This window comes from Biomphalaria glabrata, chromosome 4 (assembly GCF_947242115.1).
Source record: "Biomphalaria glabrata chromosome 4, xgBioGlab47.1, whole genome shotgun sequence".
Taxonomy (NCBI): Eukaryota; Metazoa; Mollusca; class Gastropoda; family Planorbidae; genus Biomphalaria; species Biomphalaria glabrata.
Genome location: NC_074714.1, coordinates 42,117,187 through 42,132,000, shown reverse-complemented (window position 1 = coordinate 42,132,000; position 14,814 = coordinate 42,117,187). Strand labels below are relative to the sequence as shown.

Sequence of the window (14,814 nt, the reverse complement as noted above, 5' to 3'; positions counted from 1 at the left end):
AGAGCACATCGACACCGAGATCTTATCTTATATGGTACAGACGTTACTTCAAAAAAAAAAAAAAAAGATAATTACGTCCTACGCGTCATGCATTTAGTCATGCATATTAACCAATGACCTAAATTCTACCAAGTCACTGGTTTTCCTGGCTAGTTCAGGCAACCCATTCCATGCTCTAATAGCGCTAGGAAAGAAAGAGCATTTGTACAAATTTGTCCTAGCATATGGAACGAGGAATGTGCCTTTATCTTTGTGTCTTTCTGATTAAGATGATGAAACCTAATGCATCATCTTGAATCTCTAAGAATAAGTTGTGTTGAAATGCAAGGCTGGCTACAAAAAATAAAGAAAACAAAGTGAATCGTTATTGTTTGTTATCAATGCTGTTTGTTCTGATACTTTGATTGCATATATACGCTTTTTTAAATGTCTTGTGTTTTGTTGCTGTTGTTGTTATCTTGAGACAAGTTATGTACGCAGCTCATTTCAACAAGAAGTGGGTCAACTGGGTCGAAGATTTTTACCAGGAAAATATCGTTTTAGTGGATACAATTTTTAAACGATAAAAAAAAAAACTTTTTTAAAAAGTGCTCCTCGTGAGTGCAGCGCCTTTCATTGTGTTAAAATGGTCATTTAAAACCACACATCTTGGATATGGTGTACGTGTCGGAGTATTATATAATGCTGTTGAACATGATTTGGTTTCAAAGCTACTTAAAGAGTGATTCCCCTTGTCATTCCATGATAAAAATAAAAGACGCTCTTTAAAAAGTAATTGCATTCTATCCACGGTACCCGCAGTAAACTATGTCTACTATGTCGCAAAAAAAAAAATTGATCTATTAAAATGGGACACCGGTCCTTGACTTTTTCTTTTGTTTTGAAATCCTGAGATCTCCCCGACCTTCTTACAGCTTCGTTTTCATCGATATTAGCATAAAATGTATTTGTCGTCTAACTCGTCTTTAGTTTCACATGCCCTCTTTCATTAACGTAGCTACCTCCGAGGACTGCCTATTGTTCTACTTCCTAAACTGTACATTGAGAAACGCATCTATTTAGAGTAGACAATACTTATATTTTATACTAAAAAATCTTATATAAAAAAAGTGTATTACTGCCCCTATTGACACACATTCACAACTGTAGGTGTCTGTGTTGGGAGATCTACTTTATTTTTTTTTTTACCCAGGCTTTTTATAATTAAGAAGAAATCGAAATAGGCGGATATTGTTTACATGGCGCTTAGCAGCGAGATCGATCAGTACAGGTCAATCTTTAATGTACCACACTGTTCTGTGTAAGACTGCAGTCAGGTGTGCTTGGAAGTAGTCAACTTTTTAAAGTTTCTGGACGGAGTTTCATAGGACTTTAAAGTAGGTGATTTTCTTTTACTTTGATAAATAACACTGCGATCTAGATATCTAGTTCAGAGACGTGCTTTTATAGATTAGGACATTAAGCGACGTTTTCGTAAGAAAGAAAAATTACACCTTATTTTTAAGGTTCAGAAGTATTTCAATTGTGACTGTGTGCTTGTCCCACAATCACTGTCGTGTTAAGCATGTTTAAATATTGGCTATTTCACGTGGATGAAATGTGATTAACTAGATCTACTTAACTGGCAGAATATTTTTTTCTTTTCTTTTCAATCTTTTTCCATTCGGCTTAGCTTTTTCTGGATTGCGAAATGTTCCCAGCTTTTCAAATCATTGAAATTCTTTTTTTCGTTTGTAAATTTTGTGTGTTGAACACGTGACTAACAAGTGAAAGTTCTCAATTTAGTTTCAGTAATGTGATACTTTTACAAAACAAACCCCCCATCAAAGCGTCCTCTTTCTTTCTTTCATTCTCTCTCCTTGTCTCTCGCTCTGGCATCACTTTACTTACTTGACTTAATTTTTTTAACTCACTGCGAACCATAGGGCCGCAGCCAGCAACAACACTTCGGAATAGAACTCTGTTCAGCAGGCCCTACTGATCTCCTTCATGTGTGCTTTGGTCTCCCAGACTTTCTCTTTCCCCGTAGATTCCAGTGTAGAACTTGCTTTACCATTTCATATTTTTCAGGCATCGTCATTTTCTATTTGCATCAAACTTTTATCACATCTCATTCTTTGCACTAACCAATTATACCTAAAAATAAAAACAGAATCATACACGTAGAAGAAACAAAATATATTATTAAATAATGCTGTCAATACCTCTCTTGTAAGTTATAAAAATTTATTTTTAAAAAAGGTTTAAATAATTCTTTCTAAAAGTTTAAATACGAAAGAAAATCCACAGAATCTTGTTTGATTTTTTCCAACTCATTTATTTTATGTATATTGTAGAATGTGTATATCCTTAAAGTCTTTACCAAGAGAGCTTGGTGCCAAGTACGCCACATTTTGTGTGCTCTACTAAAATACAATGATTACATTAGCCTAAATCACATCCTCTGTGTTAAATATTTCTCTAGGTAAAAACAAGAACAAACAACCATGTGGTTCATCTAGAATGAATGTTTAGAAAAAAAAAAATGTGATGGAATTGAATGGATTATATTTAACTAGCACGTCTAATTCTGAGTTATCTATTTTAAAACCAATCAGGACTGAAATCAAATCATGAACTGAACAAGAAAAAAAAATTCTTAAAAAAAAACTTTTATTAAGTGTAATTGTAACAATTAGTTCTAATCTGTCATGCCATAAAATTTGTTATAGATTTAGACAAGCAATAATAAATCTTTGCGATTAAAAATAGTGTTACAAATTGTTTTTGCTTTGCGCAGTTTGATGCTTTAAGCTTTCTCAGTGTGCTATGATCCTATAATTTGTATGGATCAGTTGGGAAAGGGTTGGGGAAAGTAAAAAGTGTTCCGGGATCGCTTTTTAAATGCATTTTACAAAATAAAGTTGTACGACTTAAACTCGAGGGTAAAGCCTCATCAAGCCAATAGACTTAGCACTGTGCCAGCAAAGTGCTTTGGTAAATAGGTTTCACAGCTATTTATTGGCACGTATGGTGGCTGAGTAGTAAAGCGCTTTGGCTTCCGAACCGGGGGTTCGAGTCCTGGTGAAGAATGGGATTTTTAATTTCGGGATCTTTGGGTCAATCCAGCTCTACTAGGTACCTGACATTAGCTGGGAAAAGTAAAGGCGGTTGGTCGATGTGCTGGCTACATGCCACTCTCATTAAGCGTGGGCTACTGTAACAGATGACCTTTACATCATCTGCCCTGTAGATCGCAAGGCCTTAGTTATTAGTTATTATTAGTTTCAAACTTCTAAGCGATGACCTATTTCTCTACACAAAGTATAAAGGGGACTAATTCAACTTGTGCCTTCACATCTTTCAAGAACAATTGTTCGATACCAAAAAAAAAATTAATTACCAATAATTAATTAACTAATTGGTTATTTTTTTTTAATTGATTCTTATTTTGTCAGGTATAAGAAATAATTTTGCAAAATTTCATCTTGATCCGAAATTGGGTGTGGGAAAACAATGTGTACAAAACTTGTAGCAGACAGACAATAGAGAGTTGTTATAAGCTTTGTAAACATATAGCCATTTTCATCTTTCAAAAAAGAAGAAGGGCCATTACTGTGCTGATTGCATGACCTAATTATTCAGTCGTGACTTGCTTGTGTGAAGCTCAGCTTTACTCGATCGAATTGAGTGTGAGAAATGTATCAATGTTTTCAAATGTTTTTTCTTTCTTAATCATGAAGTATTTCAATACTCTAACCCTAGCAATATCGTAAAATAAAGACCACTAAATAAGAGGAAAGGATTAAAAACTCTAGTTGAAATTCAATGATCGATTTGTCGATTTCATCGCTTAGTCTGCACTTAGTGATAATGTGTTTTTTTTTTTGTTTTGTTTTCTATTAAATAACTGAAATCCATATGCCATCGGGACTTAAATAATCCATCTTTTCACTATGCCTTCAAAGTTTCCCTTTCAAAACTTGTGTTCTACAGGACAGATGATGTAAAGGCCATCTGTTTCTGTGACTTACGGTTAACGATGGTGTCATGTGGCCAGCACAACGACCAACCGCCTTTACTTTTCCCCAACTAATGTCAGGTACCCATTAGAGCTGGGTGGACTCAGAGGTGCCCAAATATACCGATATTAATTAAAATTCAACAGGATTTGAAGTTCTTGAACCCGGGACCCCGGTTTAGAAGCCAAGCGTTTTACCGCTTCTACTATGCCTTTAACGGTAAAAAATATTAAAAGTACTGTCCTCTCATTTTGCTGCAAATAGTTGTTTTCTCAGACTATGTATTTGTAGTCAAATTCTAAACTTTGGTAAATCTTAAAACACAGCAACTAACTTTGAAACGAACATCAACAAGACTTCATTGGTAGCTGAAATTTTTGTGTTGCATTGTACAAATGTATCTAGCAGTTCAATGATATTTTCTAGTTTACGTTGATGCTCAGCATAAAAAGTGATCAATGTATTCAAACATTTACCTCATGTTTCATTTCTTGAATAGTGAGTTTGGCAATGACAATGACAGAGTGAGTTGATATAAACTTTGTAAAAATCGATTTGTAGGCAGCAGCCTATACAAGTCTCTTGTGCTGATGTATCACGTTACCAACAAACTTACACTTTACAACAGCGGCATCGAGCTTAAAAATTTGAACCTTTTGTTGAAGGAAAATAAGGATCTGTTTGACTTCTTGTGTTATCTTTTTGGGATTGTGGTGTATAAATGCTTTGTAGTGTAACCCTTTTAGACCTAGTACACTTAGTCTACAGGCTTTTCATGTGGTTTTAAAACTGGTTCATATGTATGTGCATACAATATTCATCCTTTAATTTTTTAAAGGGTACTCTTTCGGAAAACAAAAGTAACGTCTATTTAGAGGCGACGGAGAGATCACATTTTTTAATAGCGCTTTGTTTTTTTTTTTAGATCTAAACGTGACAGACTGACGGGTGAATAGCATTAACACAATAGTGGCTTTTTCCAAACAAGGCCGCTAAAAATAAAATAAAGATAAATGTGATTTAAAATAAGAAAGAAAATTCAGCAGCCATTGTTCCATTTCTGCAGAGCATTGCCAGCTATTTTCCTAAAATTCCAATCGAAGGCCAACTTTGATTTTCATAGATATCGATTTATTTGGTTTTGTCCCTTGAAGACGTATATTTGAATAAGGTCAGTATTGTGATCCATGGCCGTGGCTAGGGCTTTGTTACCATAGCATCTTGGATATTGTACAGTGAAATGTTGAAATAAAGATTTTCAATCAATAGGCAATCGTTAATAGCACTGAGTTGTGTTGTTTTTTTTTATAACTATTCTTACATGACAGTATTTTATCTGTTTTGATAATATACATTCCATCTATGCTTTGAAAAAAAAAAGTCCACTTGTAAAGTTGAATAGTCTGCTATTAGTTTATCAGAGATCGATATCAATACCAGATTACAATGTAGGCGTGGCTATAAGTTTCAGTTCAGTCGTGGCTTACCTAATCCTGAATGTTTAAAGAAATACCCACAACACACGCAATGTACCTTATCGTGGCCTTTCACCGCGTCTAACCTGATTTTTATCAGAATGTAGACCAAAAATAGATTTATTCATGCCAAGCAGGTAGACTTCACTCATTCTTCAGTTACTTAGAATAGTATTAGGAATTCCGTATGGACTTTAATTTTTTAAAGGCCTATTTCACCCAATATTTAAAGTACGCATGTATTTTTTATTTCCTGGCCTAAGCCTCCGGCTATGTAGTGGTAAATAACAAATCAAAACCAAACGTTATGACTAAAAATACTTATAGCTAAAAGCATGAGACATTTTAGAAGAAAGAAATAAAGTACTAGTAAATTTAATCCCACTTTCCTTTTGAAAAACAAGGTTACAAAGGCAGTTTGTGAGGAAACACAAACTCAAAATCGCCCCCCCCCCCCACTCCCCGAAGTGGTCCACCCAGGCAGGTTAAGAGGCAGGTTTCAAAATTGTCAGAAAGAACATCAGAACTAAATTCAATCAAAGACAAATGACAGAGAAGAATGGAGACAGATCTTGTGTGGTGCCCCAGCAATCCAGCAGACCAAAGGATAGGTGAAAATGAATGTGAAGTTTAATGTGAACCTGGCCTAACTGATATCTTGTGGTGAATATGTAATTGATCGAGTTGTTTTGTAAAGGGTCTATCACTTATTCATCAAGAAAAAAAACATTTCCGTAATTTAAAAAAAAAATATAACTTTACTTTAGTTAAGTGCTATAGGGCACTATAAGTGGTTTGGGGCATTGCAGTTCACGCGATAGTATGAAAAACTACTTATTAATTGTTGTTTTAAATTATTTCCAACTTATATGCATACTAAATAGATTTTTTTAGGATACCTCAGCTTTTTAGCTTTTGACGTCAGTTGTCGAGCTGTTTACATCCTAGGAATCCCTGGGCTTTTTCTTGGCCTCTTTTTTTGGTTTATTGGGCTTTTTTTTTTTTTTTTTTTTTTTTTCCAAAAAGATATTTTTTATTAGTAAGGGTACAAATGGAATAGTTAAATTTTAAAATACAATGATTACAAACATGGAAATGGAAATAATTACATTAAGGTTGTCTAAACAGTTTAACGTTTTAAGTTGCTTTGTACAGGTTATTCATCACAAGGCATTTTTTTCGAATAGCATAAAATCAATATTTTTTTAAATATTAAGTACTTAAAATGTATATAGTGAGAATGTCAACAATAGATAATTCAATAGAAAAATCAAAATGTGAAAGTATAACATTATATGATATTTAAACATTTTAAACCTCAGTCACATTTTTTTTCACTTTTCATCCATTGCTCAGGTTTTTTTCCCTTGTGCTTTTTGCTACGTTGACCAAGTTCTTTATATAAACTTCTATCAAACGTGCATATATATATGTACACATTCATACGTACATAGGCATTTAAATATTTATATCGTTTATTTTATTCTCTCCCTTCATATGACAATTTTTGGTTTCATCCCTTGACATTCGGAAATTACTTCCTCATCATCAAGGTGGACATTATGTCTGCTAGAGTCAGTATCTCGGAAGTTTCTGTTCTGCGACAATTTCTCTGTGGCTGTCTTTTAGTCGCAGGGGTCAATTAGAGTCGTATAGAAAAGTTTTTGTTTTTTTCCCCTCCCCTCCCTTATTTTTCTTCGTTTTTCCCCCTTTTCTCTTTTGTCCCTCCTCCCCTCTTTAGTATATTGTCTGTCTGTAGACTGCACAAGCGTGCACACTATTGACAATGGTGGTGGAGAATTATTGTTGCAACATTCGTAAAGCAACAACTATGGACATAATTATTAAAAAGTACAACTTTAAACAAAAATTGTTTGTTTAGATATCATGAGGTCGCTCTTGGTTTTCAATGCAAGAACAACAGAAGAAAAAACAGTGTTTACATAAACAGTAAAAGTCTGCCTTTGTTTTTTTTATTTCTTAGAGTTACTCTTCGTTCCCCTTTCTTGGGTTTTCACGTGTTCGCTCCTGATTTCTTATTGTGCTTCCGTTCCTTGACTTGCCGGCCCAATGTTCCATTTCAATACGATTCTCTGTTTAAATCTCATGAGATCTCTCGTTTCCTCCTGCCAAACTCGCTCGTCCTTGTACATCAAAACTTTGGTTTAAGTTTCTACAGTCCCAAGGTCAAGGTGTGGCCTTCGTGTTTATGTACTGTCTTTGAACTGTTTTAACCTTTGTCAATTTCAAGGGGCGATCACTGCTTTTTTTTTTAATTTGGGGGATTTTTTCTCTTTAAAAAAGTATTTTTTTTTTGTATATGTAGTAGTTAGTATGACAGTTCTTACTTAACTTAGCAATACAAATGTAAAAAAATATTTTAAAAAAAAATCTAAAACCATTTGCATAAATATGTTATCAATATGATAGTTTGTCACCTCCCCTACTAAAGAGCCTCCCGTGTTAGTTACTATTTATAGGTAGCAGTTGCATCAAAACTTTGAATGGTCTAAAATATTATGATGTCGGATTTTCACTATCTTTTCTAGTTTACGAGTTCCAAATGGGACGGTCGGACGGACAGACATTCTACACAAAACTAATAGCGTCTTTTCCCTTTCGGGGGCCGCTAAAAATTAAAATGAATATTTTAGTTTTAAATTCTTTTAATTTTTTAGTTTGTGGAGGGTAAGACCCTTGGTAGACTCACTGTCGTAAACCGAAGCATCTATTGACATATTACAAGCGAACACTTCTTCATTACATTTTTTTGCCAGCAGACGCAAGATTTAAATTGTTAGCGGTAAAAATGCGAAAAAAAAAAGTTACAAAAAACAAAACGAACTTTCTGGCCCGTCGAAGTTCGGATTTATTTGTATCTTTTGTGGAGGCCCCTTTCTTGTGTATAGCCCTGGGCTGTAGCTAGGCCTGCCCTCCCTTAAATCCATCCCTGTACATGTTTATAAGTTTAGCAATGACTTGTTGAATGGGGAACATATCTTATAAAATGCAGATATTTGTATTGAGAACGGGATCAAAATAATTCGACTCTTCTAAATAGTCATTTTCTTTACCTGTGCCTGTTCCACTGAAACCTGAGCTAACTTGTGGGAACACACCCAACCGAATCAGTCAGATTGAATTGCGTAGATATATTTTCGTCACGTCAATGCACTAGAGTCAGTCTTCTACTTTCTCCGACAATACAGTGCAAGTCTTTAGTGACTTCTGTGTTGTTCGCTATCGTATTGGTCTCTCGTAAGTCTCCCAGAGTCACACAAAAATGTATTGATTTCATTGAAAGAAATCGAACGTACATTGATCATAAAAATCTTTACTAAATACCAAGTCTTGCTGGGACTTCTTACCCTGTAAAGATTTCAGTTGCTCTACTTTTGATATTTTTAGTCTCAAACCTTATAACGAATAAAAAAAAGGGGGGGAGGGGGAGGAAGTTGAAGTCAACAATGATTTTTTTTTTCCGTTTGGTTGCTTCAATTCACTTCGACATCTGTATATATAATGGTTCAAGAGTTTGGACAAGAAGTAAAGGAAAGATCACTCTTTTATTTCTGCAAGTCGGACTAGAGTTAGCGTACGAAAAAAAAAGGGGGGGGGGGGAGAACAAGTAGTATTCACCCGTCACAAAATAGCAGGGCCGAACTTAACCGTTGTGACCAAGAAGTCATGGAAAGATCACTCTTTTTTATTTCTATCCCACGTAGTTTTAGCGGCGAAAAAAAAGGGGGGAAGGAGAACAAGTAATCTACTCTGTATTCACCCGTCACTAAATAGCAGGGGCGGAATCAAACGGTGTGGGGCTCTATGCGAAACGGATTTGGCGGGGCCAAGTTTGTGTAGGAATACGGATAATAAGTGAAAATTAAGAATTTGTAATTAGAAAATATATTCGTCTTTCCATTTTATTCGTTTTTTTACTACCTACAGAATTACTTTACGAGCCTTGTAACAAAGCCATATAGTATATCATAAAAATTCCATCTCCTACATAGATCACGCTCAATAGAAAGAATTACCAAATGTTTCAATCTATCTCCGAGAATAGATGACCTTCATTATTTTGAGGCGCGAGAAGCTTCTTTCACCAGATTCCACAATTACGGGTATTGCATAATGCCGTTTTTTTTCAGCGCGGGTAGGATTGGCGTTTTCTATTTTGAATGACACCCCAAAATTATTATTTTTTGTCTATATATTTCAGGAAATTGTTAATAATTTTCGGATATTTCCGGGACTTTTTCGTGTATTTTACAATCTCAGGAGATTTCCAGGAGCTCCCGGTAAATCAGGAGGCCGCGGGAAATCTGTTATAAGTTTTAAAATGGTTTAGTTTAATAATTTACACCTAGAATTAGCGCGGGTCCTATGAAAGTGCGGGTCCTATGAAAGTGCTGGGCCAAAAGCGGTCATATAGGTTGCAGTGTCCTAAGGCCGGCCCTTCAAAATATCGGCGTATGCTATGCCGCCGGTTGACTAATTTGAAATAAAACAGATAATTTCGATCGCGTAGTGAAATTACGTTGCTCTGCTTTACTGGTCAGCAGCCCTTAAGCGTATAATTGTATGATATTAACTAATTAGAATGGAAATCTTTTGTAACAAAGAGAATAAATCAGACCGATTTTACAGCATTTTTGTAACTAATCACCATTGCACATGCATTTGATGTGTGTAGAAAGTATAAATTAATGATGAAATATTTACAACATTGTTGAAGTGAAAACAAACAGTAATAAAATCAAGTTCAAGATCACCCATTAACCTCTGTGTAATATGTACGCAGTTGTTACGACATAGAACTATTATACAAGTCTTCGAGCATTACAATGAGAATTACATATTATGATGATTATTGATTTTCTGGGGGGGGGGGTTATATCGAAAGCTTGTTAAGTAGATTATAAGAATTGGACTTCAGCATTTCAAATTAAAATAAATGTGTGAGTGCCTTACCAGTGAAACGATAAATGTCAAAGATTTTTATTTTATTTTATAAGTGAGAAGGACTGGAAGGAAATGTAACAAAATGGGGCATTGACTTTATTGTTATTGTTTTTTCCCTTGTTGTTAATGTTATGTTATAGTTCTTATTAAGCGACATTGGGAAAGGTGGGGTGGAAATCAGTTTGAAGACAAGAACTTGGTATTATTATTGCTCAGTATATAAAGTTTGACCATCGTGGTTCGATGATGACCAATTTTGTTATCAAAGGTGGGATGAGGGCTTTGCACGGGGTTTTGTGCCTCCTCGTGTAGCTGGAGAGACCTATGTGAGCCCAAAAGGTTTGGCTGCACACTGGCCAGGTTATTCCAGCTGGACCTTGTGTCATTGGCCTTGCTTTCTTTTCTTTGACGCTTTATTCTGATATTAGCCTTAGCAATGCCACCGAATAGCATTTCAATAGATTACGACTACACAACTACACCACAGTAGAGAACAACCTTGTCTAATATTATTGATAGATAGATGTGTAAATAGGTACATGTTTTGATGGTGTGTTTTCTCTTTTACATTGTATCGGCAACCACAAGATGACTTCATTAGACTGAGAGTACATTAAATGATCGATGACATTGGAAACTTTACGAGTTCGATACCTTTAACATGGATCAATAGTCCTATTGTTTAGATCTCAATGCAATAGACTTCAATAGAGCGTTTTTGAATCTTTAAAAAAAAAAAAGAAACAAAAAAATCTGACAAGTCAGGAAACGGAAGGGCCTTAACCCTATTCAGATTTCTCAAAGTATTTATATTTGAATGTAAATATTTGGCTCACATAGGCAATATTGTATGTCGTCCTTTTTCTTGTATCTATTCTAAAAGAGAATACATTATTTATATCTTGCAGTTTTACAACGCTGATATGGGGCCTGACAGGTTTGATATTAACAAATCTTTTATTTTATCGATAAATTATCTTATATTGATGGTAACCATAGATCTAGACTCTAGTACCATAGTGAGTACCATGTTACTTTGCGAAGTATAAAAAAATTACTTGTGGTGATTGTAGCATTAAATAGCCTAAATCAAACTACCTTATAGTTGCGAATAAAATATATATCTGTAGCTCTGGACAAGGGGAAAAAAGGGTGGAAGGATCCGGTATGTGGGTGAAGGTTAAGCTTTTAAAATGTATTTTATTAAAAAAAAAACAGTTGTTGGACTAAAATTCGAAATCGAGGGCTCGTGCCTTCTTAAGCCAATAAAATAACCACTTGCCAGGGAAGTACTTATGTAAGTAGCTTTCAAAGCTATTTATTGCAACTTTCAAACTTTTAAGCGACGACTTAATTCTCTACACAAAGTATAAAGGGCACTAATTCAACTTAAACCGCCACATCTGTCAAGTACCATTTCTTTCTCTTGTTCGATACCAAAAATTATTTACCAATAATTAAATAACTAATTGCTTTTTTTTTTTTAATTTATAATTGTTTTGTCAGGTACAAGAAATAATTGCGCAAAATTTCAACTTCATCCAAGATTGGGTGTGGCAGAAATAACGTGTACACAAATTGTATCAGAGTGTGTTGATATAAGCTTGGTAAAAAAAATGACTAGCCATTATTAAACAAGCAAATCATTAAAAATACCTATTGTTGTAATTCTAAGGCAGGCAACACTACGGAGTTCTACAGTAACGTGTGTTTATTACCAGGACAAAACACTTAACAGCCTTTTACATTCAAATAGTCATGTTCCTCATTATACAAATCCTTTCTCCACCAAACCTGAATACGGACCAAAGACAGCCTTCCCTGCTTCGCTCCAGGTCCCTATTACAGTCTTCAGGCAGCACAAAAGATGGCTCCTTAGTTCCCAACATATGAGACTCTTCCTAATCACTATATCCCAGTGTCTTCCTGTTCTGGTTCATTAGTGCGCTCGTACGCACCACAAGCATTGGTGCAAGGCAGATTTACAACACTATTATAAAAAAGGAGGGGGGGGAGGGAACGTGATATCTAATGGGAAGAACTCCACATTTACAGTCATTAATGTTAATACTGTAGATTTTGTTTCCCTTTTTATAGCAAACAAAATAATTAATTACCACTAATTAATTATTTCATTGTTCATTTTTTTTTAAATGATTTACATTTTGTTAGGTACAGTGAATAATTGTGTAAAGTTTCAACTTGATATGAGAATGAGAATTGTGAGAAATAACGTGTATACAAATTGTACCAGACATACAGGGCGAGTTGATATATATAAGCTTTGTAACTATCCGATTTAGGTTATTGTACATGCTTCCGAGACAGAGATTCCTGTGGTTACAGGGAATTACATCACCTCGAAATTAGTGAATGATTCATTCATATTTTGTAAACATTTTTGGGTAGGCTATTAGGGACATAATTCCTCAAACTTATTTAGTCTATATATATTGTACAAAAAAGTAGGCCTTCATTTTGAAAAACTTAAAAAAAACAAAAACTGCTACACTGGTTGTCGAGTGCTAAAGCCCTTTTCTTTCGAGCCGAGATGACTCGATCAAGGTAGAGACTGGCATTTTAGACCTTGGTGATTTTCAGAACGCCCCCGAGTCCACCTAACTCTAATGGCTGTCTGGCATTTATTTTTGGATCGTTGTGCTACCCACTTGACACCAGGTAACCGTCGGTCATAGAAACAAATGCTCTATTTTTTTTTTTTAATGTAAATCTAAAAAATTTAGTATGTCTGAAAATAGGATTGTGCTAAATGATATCCACACATGATTTAGAACGCCCGTTATATTTTTTTTATTAACTATTGACATACTTGTATTCATCTGTCAACGTAAAGTGTTATTGGAATTTAATTTTATCTTCATGTCCGTTGTAGTTAAACTATTGAAACCTGACCTTAGACCTGTTTTACTAACCGAACTGGGATCCCAAAAAACTTCCTTTGTTATCTTGTTGAAGGCATTATGATCTTAGTAATGGAATTGTGATGCTACCGAAAGATCCTAGTTATCCCATTTAAAGACCGCATCCCAAACGAAGAGATTAGAGACAGGGTTACTACAGCGGACCTCACCATGACCTGCTAATTATTGTAAAAAAAAAGCAAACTAAAACTCTATGGCCTTATTACAAGGTCTGCGGGGCTTGAAAAGACCTTCGTACAGGACAAAGAGGAAGAACCAGACAGAGAAAGCGATGGGAGGACAACATAAAAAAAATGGACGGGCATGCCATTGAAATAGGCTCTATCCAAGACAAAAGACAGAGAGGAATGGAGAAAGACGGTCGACAAATCTTGTATGGTGCCCCAATGGTCCAACAGACTAAGGAATATGTGAAGGTGTGAAATATAACTTGAAGGTGGATATGGTCGTTGTAGTAATTGTCCTTATGGCGTTAGCTTTGTTTTTCTCTCATCCCACCAGACTAGCATAAGTAAATCAATCTCTGCTTCTAACTTCATTCTTCTTGTCTAACGTTCACATGAATTATAAATACCAATAGCTATTGCATTGATTTTACCAGTATAAAGAATCTAGGGATGGGCTATGCAGTGCGAGATACTCTGTCCAAGCAATATGTGACAACAGAAGGCATCCTTGCTGAAGTATAGGACAATGAGTTTCTAAAAAAAAAGGGCTTATATTTTATTTATTTATTAGTATTTGGGCCTTTTAACGTGTAATTGCAGTGCCGTTTATGAAGTGAGATTTATTTGTATTTGTTGCATTAAAGTTCAATAATAATAAGTTGATTCGTACATTAAACAATTAACATTTATTTAATATTTCAAGAGAAAAATTACCGAAAAAAACAACAACGCTACAAAGTTAGCATGTGTGGTAACACAAAGTCGGTATCAGCCCCGAAGTGGTCCAGTCAGGCAGTTAAAAAGGCAGGCTTCAATATCTTCAATATGAAAATCAGAAACTATGAACAAACTGTCAACTACAACCCTACTCTGTCCATACAAAAATAACAGTGCGTGTGGAACATGCTGTCAATGCAGAGATCTATTACCGTAATGTTATTATTATTAATGTTACAATGAAATGCGACATGTCGTGAATGTCAACCTTCACCGGTGAAAGTGAACATTCACATCTGAAATATTAGCTAAATACTTATATTTCTGAATTACACCGGTAAATGTCGAAATTCACCTCGATAAAACGTCACAAGGGTGACGTGCCTTTTTGGCATCTCTTTCTGTGATTAGTGACCAGTTACATAAAGACATGTTCCTCATTCTGTAGTGGAGTTTTTAATGTTGGACTAACCACAGAGAATTAAAATACCCAGGTAGATTTAAAGGGCAATCCTGGATTGTTTTTTGTTGCTATTTTTTTTTGGAC

General features: G+C 35.0%; 1 protein-coding gene across 3 annotated transcripts in view; it reads left to right on the top strand.

The window, feature by feature from the left end:
• Nucleotides 1-1,242: 1,242 nt before the first annotated feature.
• LOC106052406 (uncharacterized) overlaps nt 1,243-14,814 on the top strand; it is a 58,377-nt gene continuing 44,805 nt past the window's right edge. For 2 of the 3 annotated variants that reach the window (XM_056027281.1, XM_056027279.1), the window contains exon 1: nt 1,243-1,376. The gene's annotated coding sequence lies outside the window, so the exon portion shown is untranslated. Of the gene's footprint in view, nt 1,377-11,349; nt 11,379-14,814 lie in introns of all 3 variants that reach the window. The other variant, XM_056027280.1, reaches the window with a different exon arrangement.